Genomic DNA, 25,332 nt, shown 5'->3' on the forward strand with positions numbered 1-25,332 from the left:
AAAAAAAAAAAAAAAAAAAAAAAGGATTGTGAATTGGCCAAGACAAAAAGAAGTAAGGTGGGAGGTGGGGCACAGAGGGCTGAGAAAGCCAGACTACACAAACTTTGAAAAAACTTTGAAAAATCAAAAAGACAAAATGCTGTATAATATCACACACACACACACACACACACACACACACAGAGTTTCTTTTTCTTCATGAGCCTCAATATAAACAGATGGTACACGGTAACATAGTCTTTTAAAGGCAAGTTGGCACTATTAGTGGACTGCCAAGTTCATAAAAGGATATGAATTTCAAAATGCACTCAAGAGAAAAACAATTTCTTATATGTAGAAATGATCACTTGTGTTGGGCAAACAAATGACTGTGTCAAATCTTTCTAGTTCTTAGAATATACAAAAATTAAGTTTACTTTTCTCCTGGGATCTGATGATGAACAATTTAGGGTCACATTCACACAGGCCAGTTAAATTCTTACAAAAACACAAAACAGTGCAGCAAGATGGCTCGGTGGGTAAAGGTGTCTGCCATCAAATTTCATAACCTGAGTTCAACCTGAGCTACATGGTGGATGAACAGACTCCTGAAAATTTTCCCGACTTCCATAAATGCATCATGCATATACAAACAATAAACAAACCAAACAGAATTAAATTACTGGCAAAAATGCTCACGAAGTATTTTGACCCCACTCTCACTCCCGCCTTGGATTTGGGTAGAGCCTTTGATTCCTCAAACTGAGTCTATAGTCCCAGACCCAAGAGAAGCTTTGAAACATGGACTGTGGAAAGCTCCATGTCACTCAGGTCAACACTGTAAGGTGGCTCAAAACACAGTCCAAGCCAGACATATTGACACATGCCTATAATCACAGCTGTTGGGAGGTTAAAACAAGAGAACTAAAACATGGAGGACACCAGGACTATAAAGACAAAAGCCAAATGCAGCACAGCCCAAGCAGCCAGGCCCCACTAACGCAGACACAGTAACATGCCTCAGTTAGCAGAAACCTCAAGATAGCCACATGCACAAACACATTTTTTAAAGAATGTTGCTGAGCTTGAACATGAAAGATTCACACTTATTCAACAAGTATCATTAATGGCAAACTATGTGACGGTTAATATTCTAGATATATAGCTGTAAAGAAAAGGTCCAGCTTACTGATCTTGAGACAGAATTTGACCAGTTACCATGCTTTGGGTACTCCATGTGCTGTCATAATCCTCATGATGATCACCTTCAGATATGATGTCACATTGAGATTTTTGACAGCTTAATTGAGAAATAATTCACACATCATAAAATTTCCATTTTATGTTATACAACCCAGTGGCTTTTGGTATGTTCTCAGTGTTGTACAATGACCACCAGTCCCTAATCAGAGCTCATTTGTTGTTAGTGCTGCTTTTCTTTGAAGTGCTGGGGACTGAACCCATGGCCTTGTGTGTTAAAGTCAAGCACTCTACTACTGAGCTACAGCTCTAGCACCAGACTCTAATTTCAGAACATTTCTATACCCCAGAAGGAAACTCTGTGCCTATTAGTAGTTACCCCCAGGTCGAAGGTCCCTTCAGCACTACTTTCTATTTGGAGGCGGGGGGAAGGGGGGAGGGAGACAGGTAGGGAGACAGAGGGAGGAAAGGAGGGAGGGAGGAATTCAATTTAGTATCTTCAGTGTTTGCCAGGTATAGGATGATCCATTAAATTTTGGTGCATGCACAAATAAATGAAAACTTTGATAACTGAAAAAAGCTTTTTTTTTTTTTTAATGTGTATTTGTGCATTGCCTGCATGTAGGTAGTGCACCTGTGTCATGCAATGCCTGCAGAGGACAGAAGAGGCTGTCAGATCCCCTGGAACTGGAGTTACGGACAGGACAGTTGTTAGCTACCATGTGAGTGTTGGGATTCAAACCCAGGTCTTCTGCAAGAACAGCCAATGTTCTTAACCACTGAGCTGTCTCTCCAGCCCCCCAAAAGAGTATGTTTTACCTTAACAAAACAAGGGCTATTATCCTAAAGGCTATAGTGGCACACACCTACAATCCCAGCACTCAGAAAACTGAGATGGGAAGACCATGCGGTCAAGGCCAGCCAGGGACATGCTATCTCAGTGAGGAGAAGAGAAGAAAAAGGAGGAAGAGAAGAAGGGAAAGAAGGAAAAGAGGTGGAAAGAGAAAAAAAATGATGGGGCTACAGATGTAGCTCAGTTGGTGAGTGTTTGCTTAGCCTGTATAAATCCCTGGGTTAGTGCCACAGCAGTACATAAACTAGGCATGGTGGTGCAACCCTGTAATCCCAGTATTCTGGAGGTGGAGACAGACAATAAAAATTGCGTTGGTGGCGCACACCTTTAGTCCCAGCACTTAGGAGGCAGAGGCAGCGGATCATTGTGAGTTCAAGGCCAGCCTGGTCTACATAGTGAGTTCAGGTCAGCTGGGACTACAGGAAGACCCTGTCTCAAAAAGACAAAAATAATTAATTAATTAATTAATTAATTAAGATCATCCTTGTCTATATAAGGAGCTATAGGCTAGCCCAGGCCACATGAGACCCTGTCTCAAAAAATAACAGAGCTAGACCAGACCTCAGATAGTAATTTTCCAAAGTAGTTAAGCAAAGTATACTTGGAGCTGGTGTTTGGTTACATGACTCTGACAGGTTTGTTGTCATTTGGCAGTGCTGAGGATGGAACCCAGGGCCTCACTCACATGGGCAACTGCACTACCACTGAGCATTTTACATCCCCAGACAAATAATTAATTAATTAATTAAGATCATCCTTGTCTATATAAGGAGCTGTAGGCTAGCCCAGGCCACATGAGACCCTGTCTCAAAAAATAACAGAGCTAGCCCAGACCTCAGATAGTAATTTTCCAAAGTAGTTAAGCAAAGTATACTTGGAGCTGGTGTTTGGTTACATGACTCTGACAGGTTTGTTGTCATTTGGCAGTGCTGAGGATGGAACCCAGGGCCTCACTCACATGGGCAACTGCACTACCACTGAGCATTTTACATCCCCAGCCATCAGCCAGTCCTAAATGTTTGGATTTTAAAACCTGAGAAGAGATTCATCACTTGGAGGTGAGGAAATGAGAAGGTACATGGGGGACACACACTGCAGGGCCGTGGAACACATTGGGGGACACACTGCAGGGCCGTGGAACACATGGGGGGACACACTGCAGGGCCATGGAACACATGGGGGGACACACTGCAGGGCCATGGAACACATGGGGGGACACACTGCAGGGCCATGGAACACATTGGGGGACACACTGCAGGGCTGTGGAACACATGGAGGACACACTGCAGGGCTGTGGAACACATGGAGACACATCGCAGGGCCACAGAACAACACATGGAGGACATACTGCAGGGCGTGGAACACATGGGAGGACACACTGCAGGGCTGTGGAACACATGGGAGGACACACTGCAGGGCCATGGAACACATGGAGACACATTGCAGGGCCATAGAGCACATGGGGGACGCACTGCAGGGTCATGGAGCATATGGAGCATGCACTGCGGGGCCATGGAGCTCATGGGGGACGCACTGCAGGGTCATGGAGCATATGGAGCATGCACTGCGGGGCCATGGAGCTCATGGGGGACGCACTGCAGGGTCATGGAGCATATGGAGCATGCACTGCGGGGCCATGGAGCTCATGGGGGACGCACTGCAGGGCCGTGGAGCACATGGGGGACGCACTGCAGGGCCATGGAGCACATGGGGGATGCACTGCAGGGCCATGGAGCACATGGGGGACGCACTGCAGGGCCATAGAGCACATGGGGGACGCACTGCAGGGCCGTGGAACACATGGGGGGACACACTGCAGGGCCATGGAACACATGGGGGGACACACTGCAGGGCCATGGAACACATTGGGGGACACACACTGCAGGGCTGTGGAACACATGGAGGACACACTGCAGGGCTGTGGAACACATGGAGACACATCGCAGGGCCACAGAACAACACATGGAGGACATACTGCAGGGCCACAGAACACATGGGGGACACACTGCAGGGCTGTGGAACACATGGGAGGACACACTGCAGGGCCATAGAGCACATGGGGGACACACTGCAGGGCCGTGGAACACATGGGGGGACACACTGCAGGGCCGTGGAACACATGGGGAGACACACTGCAGGGCTGTGGAACACATGGGGGATGCACTGCAGGGCTGTGGAACACATGGGGGATGCACTGCAGGGCCGTGGAGCACATGGGGGATGCACTGCAGGGCCGTGGAGCACATGGGGGATGCACTGCAGGGCCATGGAGCACATGGGGGATGCACTGCAGGGTCATGGAGCATATGGAGAATGCACTGCAGGGCCATGGAGCACATGGGGGATGCACTGCAGGGCCATGGAGCACATGGGGACAGGGGGAACGCACTGCAGGGCCGTGGAGCTCATGGAGAATGCACTGCAGGGCTGTGGAGCACATGGAGAATGCACTGCAGGACTGTGGAGCACATGGGGGATGCACTGCAGGGCTGTGGAGCACATGGAGAATGCACTGCAGGGCTGTGGAGCACATGATGCACTGCAGGGCCGTGGAGCACATGGGGGATGCACTGCAGGGCCATGGAGCACATGGGGGATGCACTGCAGGGTCATGGAGCATATGGAGAATGCACTGCAGGGCCATGGAGCACATGGAGAATGCACTGCAGGGCTGTGGAGCACATGGGGGCAGACCGCTGGGCCGGGGAGCATTTGGTGTACATGGTGCACATGCTTACGGATGGAAAGCATACCAGTAGGACATGAGCTAAACATGGTGGTGACTTCAAAGGATGTTTAAGGCAGCTTTAAAAAAGCCACTCCCAGAGCTAGATTAGCTACTTCAATTGCAGGGCTGGGTACAAATTAAAAGTGTAGGAAGGGTCCTCTGTGGAAAGCTAACAAGTTCATGATGACAGAGAAGAGCACTCAACCAAGTCCAAGGAGATAAGTGATTGAACAGGGCAATGTAACAATGGGATGGGGTTGGCATAGAGGAAGCAAAGGAGGCTATGATGATCCAAGCACAAGATAGGCCTGATCTAAAGCAGGACCCAGGGAAGGAGCCCTTCACCTGTCCTTTGAGAGACTGCCTTGGCTTGATCCGACCCAAGTTTAAAATAACCCCATGGAAGACTTCCAGAGCAATCTTGTTCCAATATACAATTAAAAGGATTATCAAGATGCAAAATAACTTTCCCGGCTACTTCTGGCAGCTGTAGTCTCCCTCTGGAGGATGACAGGCAACATGTCCACTGGCCTGACATTGTTGGATAAATTACAGAGCTGATTCAATTTCCCAAGAAGTACTTCAAAAGACTGAACACATGCACTGCCTCACACACACTCACATATGCACATGCACACAAATTCATTAAGCACCAGGAAGGTTTCAAAAATAATCTTTGAAGCCAGGCATTGTGGTGCAGGCCTTTAATCTCAGCACTCAGAAAGCAGTTGGATCTCTGTGAGATCAAGGCCAGCCTGGTCTACATAGGCCAGGTGGGGAAACAGGGAGAGCCTGTCTCAAACAAGAAAATCTTTTGATCCAGGTGTGGTGATGCAGGAGGATTAGGAACTCAGGTCACCTGGACCACATAGCAAGTTTGAGGCTAGCCTTGACCACAGAAGACTATTTCAAGAGAAGATGAGGGAGGAGAGGGGAGAAGAGAGGAAAAAAAAAGGAAATAAAGGATCACATGGTAAAACTATGTGCAATACTATGCACGTATGTACAGATTTCTGGCATCATCCCTGTAAGAAACAAACATTGGTGTTTTCTTTCAAACTCTGTACATTCACATTTTAATTAGAATTCTAATCTTTTAATCCCACCACACCCTGTAAGACTTTTTAAGGAAGTTTAAGGAAAGGCCCTGAGCCTGATGGCCCTCGGTGGTGCTCTTCTCCCTCCGCACTGGATTCTTTAAACTAGCCAACTGGGAAAGATTGTGAGGTTGGACCCCAGCCAATGGGAAAAAGACACAGTTCTCTTACATTAGAGATAAAAGCCCACCAGGCTTCTGGGTCCTGTGTGTGCTTGCTGGAACTGACTGACCACAAGACACCCTTCTGCCAAAGTAAAATCCGCCTTGTTGAGTTACTTTCGCTTTGTCTGAGGGTTCTTTGTGTGGTATTGATGGGTCCTGAGACCTTGGATTTTATTTCTAACAATCTCCAATGTCAAAGCATACTTAAAAAAAAAAAAAAAAACAATGTTCTATGTTAAATATAAATATATTTTATAATTTGTTTTCTAATTAGAATGTTTACAAATAAACATTGTGGCAATGTCTTAATAATCTAGTTCATCTAATCTCTGTTAAATACACATTCAAATGTACAAAATTTTAGTAAATGTATGTAAGTTTAGTAAACTTGAGAAATAATATTTGTATTTCATCTTGTGTGTGATGGGTACAGAACGTGTATGAGTATGCATGTATGGATACATACGTGCAGAGAGAGGCCAAAGGAGGGCAGTGGGGGTCATGCTCTGCTGTGTTCTGCCTTATCCCTTTGAGAAAGGGTTTCTTACTAAATCTGGAGCTCACTGTTTATCAACTAGGCTAGCTGGCCAGCAAGTACCAGCAATCCTCCTGTCTATGTCTCCCCAGCCCCCAAGCATTTGGGTTAGCAGCTCACAAAGCCATGCCCAATTATTATGTGGGTGCTGGGGATCAGAATTCAAGTCCTCAGGCTTGTGTAGAAAATACTCTTACCCAATGACCTATCTCCCCAGCCCACAATTTTTTTTCTAATCATGTCAGATCAGATCTGATTTTGAAAATAAAATTACCTGGTAAGTTATGTACTTAAGATAATACTAAATAGGGGACAATATGGCTCAGTGGATAAGGGCACTTATTGCTGAGTCTGACAGGTTAACATGAGTTCAATCCCCAGAAGTCATATAAAGGTAGAAGGAGGGAACTGGCTCCCACAAGTTGTCCTCTGGGCTCACTGTGAATGACCATAAGAGGGAAAGAAAATCCCTCTTTCTATATAACTAAGAAAGGCAGTAAGTAGGTGGCTTTCTTTATAAAGAGCGTGAGATGAACACACAGATACTTAGATAGCAGCAAACCCATCCCACAGCCGTTCTATTTAATATGTGGGGCAGTCAGCTGAAACACACAGAGAAATGGATGTGTTCCAAATAGCAGTAAATTCAGACGGTTGCAAAATGTGAAAGGCTAGATGCAGGCATGAATTCGAGAGGGATCGGGTATGGAGACTAGAGAGCTGGCGAAGAGGGAATGCGGTTGATCCTGAATAATCTCTGTCCACTAAGAACTCATTGCGCTGGAATCTACTGTGTACCAGACTTGACACCAGTCACCACATGGCCTGTACCAAAGCTTCAAGCCTAAGCAATAGGAATGGGTTCTAATTCAAAGGCTTTCAAGAGCAAAATGCCATGAAAATTTCTGTCATCAGGCAGAAAAATTAAACTGTCAGTAATTACCACAATTAAGTTACAGAGGAGGCCAGAGAGTGGCACATGCCTATGAACCTAACCCTTGAGAGGCAAAGGCAGAAGCACTACCACAAGTTCAAGGTCAGCTTGATATACATGGTGAGGAGGTGTGGAGATTCTACACATCGATTCCAGGCCACCGAGGGCTACACAAGATCCCCCTCCCCAAAAAAGCCATAGGCAGGGGCTGGCTCAGCACCTGCCAACAAGCCTGACTACCAGAGTTAGATCCCTAGGACCCATATAGGAGGAGAGAACTGACTCATGCAAGCTGTTCTCTGATCTCTACCTGTGCACCTAGCATGCCCTGTCCCACCACACTCAAAAAATAAATAAATGAAAGAAATTAAAGCTATAGAGATGTTCCTACATTGCTGACCAAGTTCCATGTAAATATCTTATGAAACAGGAATTGGTTATCAGTCATAACTCAATGAAGATGGTTAGTCAAACTGAATTAGCCAGCTAATCAATCACTTTTGACCATTGCAGAGCTACCGAGCCAGCCAAGCTCCCTCAGTCTCTAGATGGGAGACAAAGGGTGGTGATTAAAAACACGACAGTTGACCTTAGGTAAAGCACATCAAGTAGAATGCAAGTCTCTTGCAACTACCATTCATAATTTAAGTGAAGGGGAAATGAAGCCTTTTGATTACATTTGAATATTTGTCTTCTCTTTGCCTTTGTTATATCCTTTTTGAGTAACTCAGAAAGTGCCAACATGAGATCAGCAATGACAAGGGTGTTTTACAGTAGAAGCAAAGGCTGGAAATCACCTAAGAGAGCTCATGTCATCTTCAGGTCATCATCGATACCCCAAGCCACTGCCACCACACAGAACCACCAGCAAAAATCCCAAACACACCTCATCTCCAAGCACATCTCTACATACCTACTGTGTGCTGGATGCCATACAAAGTTAACAAGCACAAGTTAAGAGTCCTCTCAAGAAGCTAAGTAGAAATGGAACACACCCCACGAACAAGTATTGCAAAAAACGTACGTACAGAGTTAACCTAGGGAAATGTGCTCATAGGCCACTGAGTCCCAGTGTGATTCTGCCTAAGGCCAGCCTTCAAAAGCTAAGACTTGAACCCTGCAACTCCACAGCCCACACTCTTATTTCCACCCTGCATCACAGCGGTCTAGCTTGCACCACAGCTTACAGCACCTCAAAAGGATCCCACCACAGTGCAGTGGCTTCCAAGTTTCTCTCTCTGGCTCCTGCCCACTCAGCATGGCTTCTCCAGACACACATCTCCATCACCTCTGTGCTCCATTCCAGGGCGTCAGCCCTCTTTACTTTCCACTGCACAGCCCCCAGCGCATCCCACCTTCCATCCCACTGCACTTGGCAGTGCACCTTTTATTCCTCACTGTCAATGTACCTATCATACAGCTGGGATAGGTCTGTCTGTACACCACTGTCTGAGGTATGCAGAAGAAAGAAACAGGGTTTGATGCAAAACAGACATCCAAACTGGGCATGGTGGTGCACACCTGGATTCCTAGCACTCAGGAAACAGAAGCAAAAGGACTGAGCATTCCAGACCAGCCTAGACTACCAAGAATTCTGTCAAAAAGAAGAAGAAGAAAAGAAGAAGAAGAAGAAGAAGAAGAAGAAGAAGAAGAGACATGTGGTAACCTATCCCAGGCCTAAAGCCTGGGCCTCTGACACTCTTCTTGGCTGGAAAAATCTTCTTGTCTTCCAAATAAAGGGAATCTAATGTAAAAAAGAAGAAGAAGAAAAAAAGAAGAAGAAGAAGAAGAAGAAGAAGAAGAAGAAGAAGAAGAAGAAGAAGAAGAAGAAGAAGAAGAAGAAGAAAAAATAAAACACTTGCCATGACAAATCCCCTGGTCTTGTTGTTATAATTCAGTAGTTCAGTATTTCATTTGAAAACATTTACTAAGGGCTAAGGCACATCTCTTAGATTTAAATTTTTGTTTATTTTTTATGATATATGTATGAATGTTCTTACCTGCAGGTATGAAAGTACACCATGCTGCACAATGCCAGCAGAGGTCAGAAGAGGGTACCAGATCTCCTGGACCTGGAGTTACAGATGGTTTTTGGCCATCATGAGGGTGCTAGGTTCTGAACCCAGGTCCTTTGCAAGAACAGCCAGTGCTCTTAATCACTGAGCCCTCTCTCAAGCACAGAGCTAAGGAACATTTCTGAGGGGTCAGGGAAACCATGATGGAAGCATCATTTGCTGTCTGTTTCTGATGACTTGGCCAGTTACCACACAGTTGCCAGCCTGACCTACTTACAAAACAAAATCAACCTATACAAATGTTCCAGTCTTTTACTGGCACAAGCTTAATAAATGTAAGGTTTAATTTTATTTTTTTCTGCCTAAAGAACCTGCCATTCATAGAAGTTAAAAACAGACAAAATAAATGTAACATTGGATATTATACTATAGTTTTGTCAAACTATATGGGAATAATTAGAAGATTTGAGATGGTAGTTGACAAGAGCGGGACGGAAAAAAGACATTCAAGGGCTTCAAAGGCACTGTTAAATGTTCAGATGCTAATATAGAACTGCTGTCTCCCCTCCCTTTTCCCTCTCTCTGCCCCCACTTTGTTCTGACCAAGTGAGGGCTCACTGGATTTACAAGACAGAGCTGGACAAACACCCACCAAGCAGCAACTTGGCAGAACACCTGGCTGGATCACCAGAGGCTCAGTGTCCTCGATGTCCTTTCACTGTCCCAGATTTTAAAAAATTACTGAGAAAAAAACCCTGTCAAGGACCCAATGCCTTCGTAAGTCTGCACATCTTGTAAGTACCAAATGGCGCATGGAAGGAACAGATTTAGAACTGCTCACCCTAGCAGTCCCATTCTTCAAACATGGATGAGAATACCAACACACACAGAACAAGAGACCTGACCATCAATAAACTGTGGCTTTGTAAGTCTCAAAACTCTAAGTAAGTTCGTTCTCTACTTGTAAGACTATTTTGGCATTTTAGTGCTTGAAAAATATTTGAGTCATTCTATAAACTGTATTTGACATCATTTTGATGAATCTCTTCCAGTAAGAAAAGTAGCTTCAAAAATCTTAGGGAAGAGGTGATAAAACGGAAGATGGATAGGGAATATGCTTAACATACTAAACACACACACACACACACACACACACACACACACACACACACACACGCTTGAGAAAAAAATATTTTGAGAAAATAGATGCCAGGGGGCCAGTGAGATGGCTCAGTGGATAAAGTCATTTGCTGCCAAGCCTGATTACCTGAGTTCAATCCCTGGAACCCAAACAGTAGAAGAGCTGATTCCAATGAGCTGTCCTCTGATCTCCACACACATGCACCCTGGGGTGTATGCAGTACCCCAGCCAAATAAATCAATAAAATGTGATTTAAAATTTTTTAAGAAAAAAATGGATATTGGGCTGAGGAGATAGCTCAGTAGGTAGTGCTTGCCAAGCAAGCATGAGGACCTAACTTTGATCCCCAGCACCCATGTAAAAAAAAAGCCACACCTGGTGGTATGTGATTGTAATCCCAATGTTGAGACAAGAGGATCCCTGGGGCTCACTGTCCAACTAGTTTAATCAGCCAGCCCCAGGTCCTAGTGAGAGATGGCTCAACAGTTAAGAGCACTAGCTGCTCTTGTAGAAGATGCAGGATTGATTCCCAGAATCCACATGATGACTAACTCCAGTCCCAGGGGAATTCGATGCACTCTTCTGACTTCCACAGGCACCGATTCCCAGAATCCACATGATGACTAACAACCATCCCTAACTCCAGTCCCAGGGGAATTCGATGCACTCTTCTGACTTCCACAGGCACTTCATGGCACAGGTGCACTTATATACATGCAGGCAAAACACTCATACACACACACAAAAAAAAACAAATAGAAATATTTTTTAAAAACCAAGGTGGATGATTCCTGTGAAATGACACCCACATCCACGCCTCAGCCTCCCCCACACCTCCTCAATCACACACACAAATGTATGCCAAGGACTGAGGATACAGCTCTGATGGAAGAGTGCTTGCCTAGCATGCACACAGCCTTGGGCTCCATCCCTGGCACTGTATAAACCAGATGTGGTGACATACATCTGTAGTCCCAGCACTTGGAAGGTAGGAGGAGGATCAAATCTCAAGTTCAAGGTCATCCTTGGCTACAGAGTTTGTCAGCATAGGCTACTTAAAAAAAAAAAAAAGACATCAAAAGCTGTGTATGTGTGTGTGTGTGGGGGGGGTTAGTTAATAAGTGCTTGCCACAAAAGTGTGAGGACTAGAGTTTGGATCCCCAGCACCCACATGAATGTTGAGTGGATGTGGTACCCCATCTGTCTGGATTCAACTGAGAGACTTGCCTCAATGAATAAGAGCAACCAAAGATTCCAGAAAGCAACATCAGACCCCCACATGTACATGAGTACACATGCACACATGCACCAAAAAAGATGTCAGAGGTGGTGACTCACACATCTATGCTCATCACTCACAAGCTGAGGCAGGAGCATCACTGTGAGTTCAGGGCCAGTCGGAAATAAGGAGTAAAACCCTTATTTCAAAAAAGTCAAAATAAGTCAATGTCCTTTAGAGATATAAATTATCTAAAGAACTCTTAAATTTAGATCATTTGGCACTTAACTCAAACGAGCTATTTCTGACATCCAGGATCCCACCCTCCAGTCAGACTTTCCTTCCTTAATGCCACAAAGACAAAGTCAGTTTTAAATCACACCCTGACACTTGCTACTGGCAGCTATTTAGAAAATTCTGAATCTAGTGTAAGGATCAAGAACCTATATTCTTCCAGGTACAGTGACACACGCCTTTAATTCCAGCACTCAAAAGGCAGAGGCAGGAGGGGTATCTCTCTGAGTTCCAGGCCAACCTGGTCTACATAATGAGCTCCAGGTCAGCCAGGGCTACATAGTGAGACCCTATCATAAAACAAAACAAAAAACCCACACACTTTAAAGCCAAACTCCATAGGGGACCGAAGAAATGGCTCAATGGTTAAACACATTTGCTATTCTTCCAGAGGACCCAGGTTCAACTCCCAGCATCTATATGGCAGCTAACAACTGCCCGTAACTCTAGTTCCAAGCGATCTGACACCCTCTTCTGGCCTCTGCAGGGGGCACTGTATACACAGGGCGCACTTACATACATGCAAGCAAAACACTCATACATAGAAAATAAAAACAGTAAATAAAATATTTAAAGCCAAACTGTTTTTAAGTCCCAGCTCTAACAATTAAGGCTCCTATAAAAGTCTTTGGTCATATTGTGTGTTTTTGACCCAGTCAAGGTTGTGCCTCGCTGCCCATCGTTGTTTTAAAAAGTTGTATATTATTAATATAAAGAAAGGACTTGGAGTGATGCCTCTTTGCAAACTGCATCCAAGGACATGGAAGTATTAGGTGCTTGCCCCTTAGTACCAGTGGTGGGTCTATGCAACTTACACAGAATTCACTGAATTACAAATATCTACCAGTCAGTGCTGCTGGTTTCCTCAATTCTTTGAGGAAGAAACTGAAAGACGTAAGTAAGTTACTATGGAAAGAGGGAACCAGAGAGATGGCTAAGTGGTTAAGAACACTTGTTGGGCAATTGTGAGGACTGGGGTTTGGATCTCAGCACCCATGTAACAAGCTAGACATCCCAAATGCCTGTAACTCCAGCTAGGAGGAATCCAAAACCCTCTTCTGGCTTCCACATACACACAGAGGGGCACGCCCACATGCACACATGTGTGCATACACTCACTCACACAGGCATACATATACACAAACAAACAAATAAATAAAGCAAATCTTGGGCCAATCAGATGGCTCAGTAGGTAAGGGCATATACCACCAAGCCTGATGACCTGACCTATCCCCAGGACCCACATGGTAGAAGGAGAGAACCAGTCCCTGCAAGTTGTCCTCAGACCTCCATACATGTCCTATGGCACACAAGCCATTAAGTGGCACATTATGTAATATTAACAGCTTTTAAATAACCAAATATTAGCCGAGTGTGGTGGCGCATACCTTTAATCCCAGGACTTGGGAGGCAGGGGCAGGTAGATCTTTGTGAGTTCAAGGCCAGCCTGGTCTACATAGTGAGTTCAGGTCAGCTGGGACTACAGGGAGACGCTGTCTCAAAAAGACAAAAAACAAAACAAAACAAAAAAAAAAACCAAATATTTAAAAATAAACAACTTGCTCAAAGTAATTCTGTTAATAAATGGCAAAGATGGGACTCCAATTCAAGCAGGTTGACCTAAGACTCCATTTTCTTTTGTTTGTATGTCTGTCTGCTTGTGAAAAATGTCTCTAGTCTGTCTGTTTGTTTGGGGCAAAGTCTCCAGTCACCTAGGCTGGCCTTGAACTCCTGATCCTCCTGCCTCCACCTCCTAATGTTGGGGTCACCAGAGGCATGAGTCATCAAATGTTGCTCAAGAGTTCATTTTCTTAACAATGCTTCACCACACCTCAATGTTTTAAACATTTCCCTGAAAAGAAACGCTGGGTTAGTGTCCACTCTTCAGCAATGCTAAAATAAATGCCTGTAAATGGGACAGGAAGCTAGGCATGATGCCTCACAACTGTAATGCCAGCATTTAGAAGCTAAGGCAGGAGGGAGCCCACAAGTTCAAGGCCAGGTTAGGCTATAATAGCAAGACAGGATGGAGGCCAGAGCTATGATGTAGATGTAGGTCCAAAAGGACCACAGTCTGACCTTGGGCCCAAAGGGAGCTCTCTAGGATGGAGGGGTTTTCAGAGAGCTAGAAAAGATTGATAAAAGAATCACTCTTCAAGTAGTAAAGACCTCAACGAAGTCAAAGGCCTACAGTGACTCAGTTTTCCATTTCACTTTTCCAAAGCCTCAACTGAAAGCTACCTGTGATTAGAGCTCAACAGTTAAGAGCACTGGCTGCTCTTGCAGAGGATCTGGGTTCAATTCCCAGCACCCACATGGCAGCTAACAATCATCCATAATTCCAGTTCCAGGGGATCCGACCTTCTGACCTCAACAGGCACTGGTACCTACCTACATGCAGGCAATACATTCATACACATAAAACAAAAAATAAAGTACTTTAAGACCACCTTTGACGCTTTCCCTCACCATCTCGTCTTCTACTTCAGAGTAGGAACATGCTCCTCAACAGCATGTTGAAACCCAGTCCCTACAGACTAGAAGGATGTCCCACTGGGCCAACTGGGTGGTCAGGAACAAAGCTGCACTTCAAATCCCATCCCTCAGGCCCACAACACAGTCTGTACATTCATCCACCTGCTGCTGGCCACAGTACTCGAACCCACTTGCCATAGGACACAGTTGCCTCCAAGTTATGACTGGCCAGCAAGCCCTCCAAATCCCGCTGTCCCCACTCTCCAGTGTTGGGATTATAGGCACCTACTACCACACCTTGCTTTTTGTGTAGGTGCTGGAGATCCTAACTCGGATCCTTATGCTTGCACAGCAAGCATTTTACACCCCTTACTAAATCCATTATATGGTTCAACAGTCCTGAAACTCAGAAATGCCTCACTCCCACAGTAAGAACAAAACATTCCAGGCAGCAATAGTTTCTTTAAATGCTATCTTCTAATTGTTTGGCAAGCCCTGAATAAATAAGCAAAAGAGATTACTGAATTAAGTACTCAGTCACCCAAGTAGATCACATAGAAGGATATTAAGGCATGGTGTCATTCTCAGACTGGTTTGGTCTGTACAAATGATGTGGAAAGAGCATTATCACAGGTTGCACTTGGATCTTAAGTCTGACCTCTTAGCAGGGAAGGACTGGTCCCTACAAGAACCTGCTTGCTCTTCTTGGAGCTATCTAACATTCTTAAACCCCCAAAGAATGTTTGAGTCAACTAAAGACTTTCAATTAAGACTCCAAAGCATCCTCTATTGGAAGGAGCAAAAAGTTCAGTCTTAAAAAAACAACTTACCCTTTTTAAACTAACCCCTGGTTGCCCCAGCTGAGAGTTAAATTGGGCTCAACAGCAAAATCCCAGCAGCCTCTCTTCAACCTGTGCCTTCTTGATGTCTGCATGACAGATAAGCTTTACCTCATAATAAATCCCACGCCCAGAGACTTGCAAGCTTTTTCTAAAGAATGTGACAAAGGTAGATTTGGAACTTACGATTTTTAAAGCTTTGAAACTCTGAAGACTTTAATCCTCTTTATTCTTATTTTTGAACACCGTAAAACTTAAGATCCTCGTGGGACCAAGTCACTGACCACCTGTTTTGATAACTTCTCATTGCCATGTAGGCTTAGGCCATATTATTTAGCTCATGGTGGTGGTGGGGGGAACACTAGTGTTTAGCCAAAGGAAGATGTGAAAATCTATTATCTGTGTGTATTAGTTACTTTTCTGTTGCTGTGATAAAACACCATGACCACGGCAACTAATAGAAGACTTTATCTGGTTTACTTTTCCAGGCATGGTGACAGAGGTGACCAGAGCAGAAAGCTGAGAGTTCACATTTTCAAACAGGCACAGGAAGCAGAAAGAGCCTGTCTGGAAGTGGGCAAGCTATATACTCTCAAAGCCCACCCTGAGTGACATGCTTCCTCCAGCATGGCCACACCTCCTTAAAGGCTCCATAAACTGGGGACCAAGTGTGCAAATACTTGGAGCCTAAGGGGGACATTCTCATTCAAACCATCACACTATGTACTTGATTAGCCCCTAATCAAGTAAAATATGCAAAAATTATCTTTATCTGTGATCTGTATAATCATTATCTCATCTAAATCAGGTTGATGATAAAAGAAAAATGTTTTTTAACCTATATTTGAGTCAAAATATATGAAATCATCATATTACTAATTATAAGAGTAAAAGGGAAAGAATTGGGGGCTAGAGTAATAGCTCAGCAGTTAAGCGTACATAGTATACTGGTTCTCAGAACCCACACTGGGCAGCTCATAACTGCCTGTAACTGAAGGCTCCAGGGAGATCCAATTCCTCTGACCTCCAAGGGCACCAGCACTCATGTGTACATACACATAATCCAAAATAACAATCTTTTTTTAAAGGAAAGAATTTATAATGTGATTTCAAGGGGCAAGGGCTTTTTAAACATTAGCACAGCTTCAGAATAAACTAAAGAGTAAATATGATCCAAGGACTCACCAGCAGACTGAGGATGAGAGGCGTCTGGGTACACAATTCTGCTTCCAATGTCCACAGGACTCTAAGTCAATGAACTTCCTTTACTAAGGCCTCAAATTCTCACCTACCTGTTACTTTACTGGTGGAATTTCAGTTCCTGGGACCTAGCTCTGGGACCTTGTGTGAAAGATGGAAGGGAACCCACTTCTACCCAAGTATTTCTCACAGGACACCAGTCTCCTTGCATCCACTCATGTTTCTCTGAGTGAAGAGGATATTAAAGGCTAAGGATCTATTTCCATGGGCAGACAAGGCTCCTACCATTGGACTATTCTAGATGTGAGACACGGAGTGAGGACAGAACTCAGGCCTGACAGGGCTGTTAGTTTCTCTTTAATGTTCTATCATACCTTGTCTGGAGCTTGACAGCGGGCGCTTTGCTAGCCCCTTGCCGCTTTTCTCTCTAGTCAGAATGGATATTGTCAGGTACTTATTTTGATTTTGAAGCCTGGGTTCAGAAATGTGTTGGCAATAGGTACATTCCTATAACAGCCAAAGCAACAAGATGCAGGGATGACAGCTGTGACTTTGCATAGGGGAGGGGCTGATCCTACTTAGATAGGAGATCCAATACCCAAGCAGAGAAACCTCTGCAGATTCTCTCATCCTACCCACAGAATCAATTATTTGAATCTATGGAAGAGCACAGAAACCTCATGTTTTTAAGACCAAATGAATCATGAAAAGATGCTGGAATTTCATAAGCCAAACGAATGTAAATGCCCTACGTCAGGAGGGTATTCTTGGCTCAGAACCAGAACACGTGCACTCAAACACAGCGTAAACATTTGGCACTGTACCACATGCTGCCTTGCAAGCAGCCGAGGAGGAAAACACAGACTGGGACAGAGGCAGCAGAAGACAGTGAGGGAACACGGACTGGGAAAGGGCGAGCGTTCTGGAGGTCAGGCAGAACTTGAAGAAGAATTTTAGATCCCAAGTATCTGAGCATCTCTTCAAGCTCAAGCCAGCAAATCAGCCCTGGTACCCACCATACTGCACCGCCACGGCGGCCTAAGGAACAAGCAGGACTGCACTTCCTACCTCCTTGGCCCTTCGGACTGTCTCCCCAGAACTGCAGAATTTCTCTGCAAGCACATCCTTCCTGTAAACCCGATTCCAGAGTCCAATTACTAATCCCATTCAGAGGACAGGGACTGATTTCGTTTTCAGTCTGACCCAAGAAGTCAATCCTGGCCATGGCAGAAGACTGCTGTACAGCTGGCTGGGCCACCCTGAGCAGGAAGGATGTTGGCTGTGGATCAGCACAAGGACTTCTTCAGTGCCATCTACTCAGGTGGGACAGGCTGCCACTGGGCCCAGGCCTGACTCTCCCCCACCACCCATCCTTCAGTTTCCTCATAATGACCTGGTAGAGAATGAGAACAAGGATACCAAAACTGTGCCCAGCACACAGCTTCCCAAAGAGAGCTGATGCTGACACCCACAGGATTTCCTCAGACACAAGGCCCACATGGCTCACTGACAGGCCAACATGAGGTCACCCTTCAGCCCTCAGTGAGAACAGTGATTGCAAGAGTGACATCAACAGCAACAGTCACTAACGCTAAGTAAGGACTTGAGGCTGAAGAGCTGGCTCAGTGGTTAGGAGTGCTTGCTGCCCTTGCAGAGGCTCAGCAACCATGCCTGGGGGCTCACAACCGCTCCAGCTCTAGAGGATCCAATGCCCCTTTCTGGTACACACACATGCATGAACAAAATCCTTTAAAAAATTTATCTTAAAATCCCACTAAGGACTGACCAGTGACTGTCCCAATTGTGTCCCATGCTACTGTTTGCTTTTTGAAACTAAAAATTATTAGCCAAGTATGGTGGTACATCCCTGAATCCCAGCATTCAGGAGGCTAAGACAGGAGGGTACCACAAGTTTGAGGTCAGCTTGATCTACAGTGAGTTTGACACCAGCCCAGGCTATATAGCAAGATCTTATCTCAAAAAACACAAACAAAACAAAACAAAACAAAACAAAAAAAAACCACACACAAACCACCCAGAAACTAAAATTGTTTTATATACAAAAATAGGGGTGGGCTCTAAGTTTTATAACTGTATACATATGCTTGATTTCCTTCTTTTTTCTTTTTCGTTTTGTTGATCATGGATCCTAGTCTTGCTGTGTGGCCCTGGAGGGCCTAGAACTATGTGATCCAGGCTGGCCTCAAACTCAGTCTCCTAAATATTGACTTCTTCTTTCCAAGGTTTGGCTATTCCTACTGGGGGGTGGGGAGGGGGGTGTCACATAACTTATCAGCCAGGTGCAGTGACAGGAGGATTGTGATTCCAATGCCATCTTGGGCTACATAGACAAGCCTGTCTTTAAAAAGCAGTCTTTCCAATCCTGGATACGCACTGCTTCCTTTAGTTCTTGGAACACGCCTATGCTGTCATGTCATCACTGTTCCTAGTTTGTGGCTGCAGGAGTGGACAGATAAAACATGGAGTTAGCTTGTGCAGGTGGCTTCCACACAATGGGATCCCAGAGTCTGTACTGTTAACACCTAGCCTACAGCAAGGCCTTGGAGGGTCTTCCCTGCCCACTTTCTCAAGCAGTTAGTCTTTCCAAGTTCTTCCCACTGTGTGATTCTTTCTTTACCCAAGTCTTCCTCTCCTGTTCTGCCAATGACCCCTCAAGGGAAGAGCCTGTTGAGCACAGCGACTTAAACATCTCATGGAACCAAGTGTCCCATCAGCTGTTTTTTTTTTTTTTCAGTGGTGGTGGGGTTTTTTGTTTGTTTGTTTGCTTGCTTGCTTGCTTTTTGTAGGATCTCTGTATGTAGCGCAGGCTGGCCTAGAACTAATTAGTGATCTTCTGCCTCAGCTTCCCAAGTGCTGGAGTTACAGGCATATACCATCATGCTTGGTTCATCAGTATTTTTCAAAATGGTATAAATGAATAAACAAAGGGAAGAAAAGAGGAATGAAGAATGAGATGTACCAGTAATAACAATAACAATAATAATAATAACGATGATACCCTAACAGTTCAGGGTGTGTCCCGGGCAAAAGAAACTTAAATCTTGGGACCATCCAGATGGCTCAGTGGGTAAAGGCACCCACTGGCAAGCCTGATGACCTGAGTTTGATTCCACATGGTGGAAGGAGAGAACTGATTCCCACAAGTTGTCCTCTGACCTCTGTTCCTCTGCCTATGTTTCTGCTAAGTTGACTGCTCAGGAAACCAAAGGGAACACAGAGCCAGGGTTTCCTTGGGGGTTCAGGGTGAAGAGGGAAACTGCTCTAGGTAAGAAAGCAGCCTTACTGGAGGCCTATAGTAGACTACAGAAAGCACAGAGCTCCAGCAGGACAGAGCAAAGAAGCCACATGCTGACCTCTATATGTGGGGAGGAGCAGGCAGTGGCTAGACGGTGTGTCCGTTAATGGATGCCAGCTTCTAGAGCTGTGGTGCCTAATACGCCACAGGATGAGCTGCTGCTAAGGTACTCAAACCGTCAATACAATCACTTCATTATAACAGCGTTTTGGGGGAGGGAGGTTATAATTAAGCAGTATCCAACGCAGGATGAAGCCATGCAGAAAAGACTGGGAAGCAGAAGAGGATGCCAGACAAGCACGAAATCAGAGAAGAGGTGGCTCAAGCTACTACATAGGGATAGGCCTGAGTCTTGTCTTTCCTTTTTAACCAGGAAATGAACCTTGCGCTTCATGAAAGGCAAGCAAGCATTCTACCACAAGCTGCATCCCACACTCTTCTTTTCACTTTTTGTTTTGTGACAGAAACTCATTAAAGTTGCTTAGATTGACCTTGAACTTGCCACCAGCAAACTAATTTGTAATCCTCCTGCCTCAGCTTTTCAGATAGCTGAGATCCTAGGCATGTACCACTAGGCCTGACTGAACCGATATCTTTTTAATTCAATAGACAATGCTGGAGGGCTTGGGAAGAGCTGATGCCCTTTGAGGTGTGGAAGATGTCTGTGAGAAGGGTCAGGCAAGTGTCACAAGCTGGGTCACCAGTCACCCTCCCTCACAGACAGATCTATTCCCTACATAATGTACCCTATTATATACCTCATCAGAACAACTCCACATTAGGCCAGGACTTGTTCTGTGATTTGACAATCTGTTAAAAACTCAGACCATGCTGGCCCAGAAGCAGCAATAAGAAGAGAAGCATGGATTTCATCTTGCAACTCTGGAAGTCCACTTCACTAACCAAAGATGAGCTGGGAAACTGCCCAATAGGAAACATTAAACTGCCAGACTGCTTGCTGGGAGGACAATCCATTCCCATAGTTATTTCTATTCCAGTGAGTTCCTAGACATCTCAGGGTGAGTCCCTCATAAACCAAATTGCCTGTAGGTTACCAGCCCTTCAATTTCAACCCATGAGCTCATTCTGTACAAGTTGTTTCTAATCCACACTGCTATCTGAAGTAAACAGCATATACCTGAATGTGAATGCTCTACCAGAGAGACTAATTTTAGAGTCACTTTAAAACATTCACTCTTACTCCCCCTGCCAAAGAACAAGGAAAACAAGGCAGGCAGACAGTTCAGAGCTGCCCCAGCTGCTCTCCAAAGGGTGCATGAAGGTCATATATTCCCAAGACAGCAACTCCCCCTCCTTTCTTCTTATTAGAAACCAGAAGGCACCCAAGAGTTATCGCTATGTATGGCCAAATCCAGAAAGTATAGCCAATTCCCACACAAGACAAGAATAAAGTTACGTTTTATAGTCATTCCATTTTCAAGTGTATAACTGTCAGCAGAGAGTTAAAGAGCTGATTCAACAACTTCTTTTGGTCTTTCAGTGGTGACTTATCACTAAACAGATTCAAACTATAACTAAAAGTATCAGGCATGGTGGCAATAATCTAAACACTGAGGCAGGAGACTGAGGCTACCCTAGGCTACAGAGTAAGTTCCAGGCCAACCTGGGCTACAAAATCAGACTGTCTCCAAAACAAAACAACAAAAAGCAAACAGCAACAGAACCTAAATTACAAAAATATTCTATTAAGGTCCAGAAAGACCACTTGCCAACTCCTGGGTGTTCCTGGCTCCCATCCCTAGAACAGCCTGCAGCCAAGAGTGCTCCTGTGAGGGCTCAGCCACCATCTGCAGCTGCCCTTCACAGAACTAGAGCAAAGGAGCACAGGTTTGGAGAGGCTCCTCCACATGGGCCAGTGTAGTCAGCATGACAGCATGATAGTCAAAGCACCCTAGTGTAAAGGGAGAACCACAGCCTCCCACCTCAGACTCTCTTCTGATGGACTGACAGATGGCATCTTGGGGAAACAGAGAGGTCCATCTACCTGGGGGGGGGGGGCAGGAGAGGAGGGAGGGAGGGAGAGATTTTCACTTTATAGCCCAGGCAGATATGAACTCATTACATAGTTTAGACTGGCTTCAAACTTACAGCAATCCTCCTGCCTCAGCCTCAGTAACAGTTGGGCCCCACGAAAGGTGCCAGATGCACAGTCACCATGCCCAACTACTGCATGTTTTTAAATACAAAAAGAAATGCCAAGAGATCCACAATGAAAAGCTATAAAAATTAAAAATCAAAACAGGATCCAACTCATTCCCTTTCATCTGACCCTCATCTCAAGGTCTCTTAGGTCTGCTCTTTACTTAAAAGTTGAGGTCTCTGAGGCCTGAGATTGCTCAGTGTGTAAAGGTGCTTGCCCCCAGGTCTCATATAGTTGGAGGACAGAACTGATCCCCAAAAGTTGTTCTCTGACCTCCATGCACATTAATTTTGGTGTTTAATTTGGCTTTACATTTTGGGGTTTTGAGACAACTGTCTCACTCTATAACCCAGGCTGGTCTGAAACTCAGTGTCCTCTTGCCTCAGTCTCCCATGTGGTAGGATTTCCCCTGATCTCAAACATTTTGGTATTTTGAGCTGGGTGTAATGTACACACCCAGTCCCAGCTACTCCGTGGGCAGGCTCTCTTGAGCTCCAAAGTTCAAGGCTACTGTGTGCTTTGCTGATCTGTGCCCACGCTATGTATCAGCAAAGGACTGTGCCAGCAAACAGCCTTCTTGCTCCATGTGCCCCAGGCCACGCATGGCAGCAAGACCTTGGCTCTTAAAAAATAAACAGAAATCTTGTTATTTTGTTCGTTTTATTAAACTGCTATTTCCCTCCTTGGGGTTTGTTTTGGTTTTTAGACAAGGTCTCACTCTGTAGCCAAGCTTACTGGAACTCACTATGTAGCCTAGACTGGCCTCCAACTCATAACAATCCTCCTGACTCAGCTTCTCAAGTGCTCGGATTACAGGCATGAGCCATTGTGCTGACTTAAAAACCTTTACCAGGTCTGTAGAGATAGCTCAGTGGTTAAAAGCATGTGCTGCTCTTGTAGAGGACCCAAGCTCAGTTCCATACCCACACAAGGCAGCTCACAATTGCCTGTAACTCCAGCTCCAAGGAGCCTGGCACCCCTTTCTCGAATATGTGCACAGACAAACAAACAAATGAACAAATGAAGCCAGGCATGGCAGCACACCCCTTTAGCACCAGCACTCTCGGAAGGCAGAGGCAGGTAAATCTCTATGACTTCAAGGCCAGTCTGATCTACACAGGCCAGACAGACTACATAATGAGACCTTGTCTCAATATATATACACATATCTATAATATTAATTTTTAAAATTTTTTTATTAGGGCTGGAGAGATGGCACAGAGGCTAAGAGAACTTGCTACTCTTACAGAGGACCTGAGTTCAGTTCCCACCCATGTTGGGCAGCTCATAACTGCTGTTAACTCCAGCTCGGGAGATCTAACACCCTCTTCTGACCTCTAAAGGCACTGTACTCACATTCACAATCCCACACACATACACATAAATAAAAATAGTATCTTTTAAAAAAGTTATCAGCTATTAAAGATTTCCTGGTGCCCCTTATCCCCTCCAATAGTGCCTGACCTGCCTTGCTCTAACCCTGGCCCTGCCGACACTCACAAGAAATCCTAGGAGGTAGCTCGGCCATCACTCCATCTGTGGGCAAATACAGAAGGTTGGCTACCTTGCCCAAGGTCATAGAACTAGGGTGGATGGCCAAGTGAGACATCAAGTCAGGCCATCCATACAGAGCCCCTCTTCCTACTCAGTCATGTTGTCACTAGAGCTTAGCACTAAAACGGTTTTCAGAAAGTAACAACACAGGGCTGGGGAGGTGTCTCAATTGGCAAAGTACTTGCCATGCAAACATGAAGACCCAAGTCAATCCCCAGTGCCCATGTAAAAAAGCCCCTTTACCATGGTGGTGGAGTACACTGTAATCCCAGCACTAGGGAGGTGGAGACAGGATTCCTGGGGCTCAATGCCCAGCCAGCCTGATTTAATTGGCAAGTTTCAAGCGAGAGGCCCTAGCTCAAAAAACAAGGTGGATGAAGCCTGACGAATGACACCTAAGGTTGACTTTTGGCAACACATACACACACCACACAGACATACACACACACACACACACACACACACACACACACACACACACACACACACACACACACACACACACACACACACACACACAAAGACAAACTAGAGTCAAACTGGGCAAATGTAATCATGTAATCAGGAGGTGTTCACTACTGATTGATGCTCACCAATATATAGGTCAAGGGGTCTAGCCTGCTCCTAGCAGCTCCTGCCATCAATTCTGAACAGCCATCCCAACCCTTAGCCTGGTCAAGGGAGCGGATTTCTGGCTGTGAATCAAAGAACAAAGCAATAGATATGAATAGCTGGGGTGCCTGGTGTCCTATACTCAATATCTGAGATGACCCTTATATTAAACTCAAATACTATGGGGGGGAGGGGCATCTCACTATGTAGCTCTGGCTAGCCTAGAACTCAACATGTAAACCAGGTTGGGCTTGAATTTTCAGTGATTCTTTTACCTATGCCTCTGGAGTATAAGATTATAGGTGTGAGACAGCACACATGGCTATACCAGGGGCCTTTACGAGGTTTAGAAAGCCAGTGTGTGCTACAGGATAACATTCAGAACTCCCCACATAATGTGTAAATTCAGAAAGAGAATACAGTGGAACCCCACAACTATAATGGCTCTACATTTAACCAGTTAGTGGTGATGGTTGACACAGTAGAGTCATGGTGAATGGCTAAAAAATAATCCAACAGGGCTTGATGGCACACACCTGCAATCCCAGCACAAGAGAGCTGGTGGCAAGAGTTGTTCTAAGCCACTCTGGGCTGCATGGGGAGTCCTGGTCTACAGAATCAGACCCTATCTCAAAGAAGAAAAAAGGGCTTGAGAGGCAGCTCAGCAGTTAAGGGTATGCACTGCTGCTCTTGTAAAGCCCTGAGTTCAGTTCCTAGCATCCACATCAGGTGGGTCACAACTGCCTGTAACTCCAGCTCCAGAGGGGACCTGACACTTCTGGTTTCTGCGGGCACTTGCATTCACGTGTACATAAACACATCATTAAAAATAAGATAGATCTTTAAAGAAGAAAAAGAATCCAAGGGGTGGGGCGATAAGATAGTTCAGTTAGTAAAATGCTTCCCATACAAACAGGAGGACCTGAGTTCCATTCCCCAGCATACACATAAGAAGATGGACATGGCGGTGGAGGCTTGTAATCCCAGTGCTAGGGAGGCAGAGACAGGCAGATCCC

The 25,332-nt window shown here is 45.1% G+C and overlaps 1 protein-coding gene across 1 annotated transcript in view; it reads right to left on the reverse strand.

Moving 5' to 3' along the window:
- Positions 1 to 25,332, reverse strand: part of Ak4 (adenylate kinase 4) — a gene marked incomplete in the record, with an annotated part of 82,768 nt that overhangs the window by 37,425 nt on the left and 20,011 nt on the right.

The sequence above is a fragment of the Nannospalax galili genome, unplaced genomic scaffold (genome assembly GCF_000622305.1).
Source record: "Nannospalax galili isolate Female #2095 unplaced genomic scaffold, S.galili_v1.0 scaffold553, whole genome shotgun sequence".
In the NCBI taxonomy this organism is placed as follows: domain Eukaryota; kingdom Metazoa; phylum Chordata; class Mammalia; order Rodentia; family Spalacidae; genus Nannospalax; species Nannospalax galili.